This window comes from Pectinophora gossypiella, chromosome 11, assembly GCF_024362695.1.
Source record: "Pectinophora gossypiella chromosome 11, ilPecGoss1.1, whole genome shotgun sequence".
Classification (NCBI taxonomy): domain Eukaryota; kingdom Metazoa; phylum Arthropoda; class Insecta; order Lepidoptera; family Gelechiidae; genus Pectinophora; species Pectinophora gossypiella.
This window is the reverse complement of record NC_065414.1, coordinates 10,957,444-10,960,535: the sequence shown is the minus strand read 5'-3', so window position 1 is coordinate 10,960,535 and position 3,092 is coordinate 10,957,444.

Genomic DNA, 3,092 nt, shown 5'->3' with positions numbered 1-3,092 from the left:
ATGATTATGTTTAGAGGAAGACCGAAAAGGACGTATATTGACCAAATTGGAGATTCCTTAAAAAAGGTTTAATATGATCTACTCTGAACCGCACGCCGGTGTACGAAACGATTGATGAATGTGGAAGAAACAAGAGAAGCGTGTCTGTATCGAAGCAAATGGAATTCCATACTCTGCTTACCTCCATGGTAAATACGTGATTTTATATGTGTATGTAATTATGTCTTTACTTTTTTCGTGACATGCAATTTATATTTCGTATTATTTAACAATTATTTTTAAGTAATAGAACAATAAATACATCATTCAATTTAAAAAAATCGTTGAGATTTTATATCCCCCCCCCCCATTATTCCCTCAGTTTGTAAGAAGGCCTACAGCAGTATTTTTAATAGACACTGGTTTATTTGAATGACTCCATTACCTGCTCTCTACTCAACTCAATATCAAATCAAATAATACAAACAAAATAGCCGACAAAAACTAACCACGAGCTGTTACCAAAATATATACAAATGACACCCGATAATCTGCGGACATTAAGGCACATCATTCAAAATGGCCGAATAATAGTAATTGCGTTAAACAATATATTCGTGTCCCTAAAACATTATGTAGCACTTGTCTACATGGAAAACGTTTGGAGCTATTAAAATAACATTAAAGGCACTGACGGACAGTTAGACAAGTAAAAATTGAGCAGGCAGTCATTTTCTAGGCTGAGTTTCTTGTGTTGTACGTATGTATGTATTTGAATGTAAGTATAATGTAACATTATACATTGTAGATGAAGGAAACATAATGATAAATATTCCTCTTTCTGGTGTTCTACATGTCGAAGTAAGTACCGAAAAAGTATGTTCGAATTGGATGCTTTCGATTTTTGTATAATCCACTTAGTCATTATAATTTAGGCAGATGTTATAAGTTTGTATTTGTTTTATATATTGTAATCCTCGGAAGCAGCGTGGTCACATCCCAACACGAGCATATTAAATTGCTTACTGGGAGGTTTTCGAGGGAATTTCGATATTGTAAAATACTGGAGAAAAATAAAATTATTTTTATTTATTTTATTTGTATTTATTTCAAATTAATGTTAATGTTAATTTTTTTTGAAAAATACTATCTTTTGTTGTACTTTTTATAAATAAGTGATTATTATACATTGAAAATATATGCCATCTTAGAATATGTAATTATATATTTATAAATACATAAATACACCAACGAATATGTGACCAACTAGACCAATTTATTACAACAGGAAACACAAGTTTCTCTACACTTGAACGTAATATTTAACATAATATCGAATAGCTCTACTTATTATAGAAATATATCTAAACGTTCAATATTAATTATGTTTAATTATATAAATTAATGTAAAACATTTATCGTGTGTATGTCAAAAAAGGTGATTTATAAGTAAGTATGGTTAATTTATTATTAAAGGATGTTAAGTAGTTTTTGTCACATTTAAGGCTATGCCTACTTACTTTCAACACTCGCTACTTTTGACTTGAGAAAGAAGTACGTACCTGAAAAAAAAAACAAAATTATATTTAAAAAAAAACTGTGGTAGGGAAAACACGCGATACCTCTGTTGGGCATAGATAATTATAGTAATTAATTCGATGGAACTATTATTCTTTTGTGTGACTTACTGAGGAGATATGCCATCCGAGGCTATTCTACGGTTATAGATCACGTTCGGTACTTGGCCGAATATGGAGGTATATTTATTTCATTCAAAAATGTGACATCCAAATTACGTAGCCTAGGATAGTGTACACTGCTCAAAAATCGAAGCTACAATCCACCGTTTATTCGGCAGAATTTACGACGTACGTATTACCAACCCATCTATCAAACGAATAACCTGGATCGGTGTCGCATGTCAGGCAAGACTTTTTTTTTAAACATGCAAAAGATAATGAAAAGTAATAACCTAATCGGATGCCGGCAGCTAATCCCATTGCTCATTTCACGCTCCGCAATGTGGGTGGCCAGTGTCATACGGCAACGAAAAAACAGCAAAAAGGATTCTCGGTTAGTACTCGAGCGAAAATAATGCCAACCCTGTGGCCTGCACAACAAACCCAAAAATGTCACAATCTCATTGTCGCACAATGGGTCGGTGGCGCTACCGCATTGTACCGAAATAGAGTAAGTCCGTTTGTCGGGAAAAGTCATTTTTTGCTGTCCAAAGATGCGTTGACAAGTGACAAAGGACAGGTGATTTTCTAAATGGGTTTTGTATGGTGTTATGAGCATTATTTCTTTTTATAATGTCTTCAATATTTTTGTAGCGAATTTAATTTTAGATGTAGTGTAGACGTTTCAAATGCCTGTATAAAATTAAATAATAATAAAAGTTTTAATAGCGTTTCCAGTCGGCATAATAAATTCAGGCGTTATAAATACTTATTCTAAACAGAACTAAGCTATAACAGCACATCTACTACGGTGGAAAGCAATAATGACTGCCCGCAGAGGAGCGCTACCGAAGATTCTCATATTGCGCAAAATAACGCTACAAATAAAATCCACCGCTCCGCACTTGCTCCGTTTTGTGCTGATCCGGCTTTAGTCCCTAAAAAGAGCTCGTGGTGACACCTCCCCGTCCTCCTCCCACCCCACAGCGTACATGCTCCCGTCCCGCTCGCACGCCCGCGCCTCCGTCCCAAACGCGACAATGCGACACACACTTTTGCGACTAGACGACTAAAGCGACGAAGCCCGCGCGAGCGATACTCAGCTCTACATACAGGCTTTAGAGCTAGCGCTCTGAATTGCGCGACACATTAGAGGACATTACCGCTTCAACTCCAAAACGACGCAACACCCATCCGCAGTCACTAAATTTGAGCTTTGTTTGTATCGGAATAGGTACACTTTTTTTGTTGCGCGCACAAAAGGTGCTGTAAAGACACAGTTTTCAAATGTCACGCAGTGTAGTCGTCTCTTTTCTCCGGAGTCCTGTCGCATCTGCCCGGCTCCTTTGGCATCCTTCAGCATACATGTGTCCCCCCGCGTATCTTTCATCCCGCTCTTCGCCGCCTGAAGCCCAGTGTCCGGTCTCACTGACT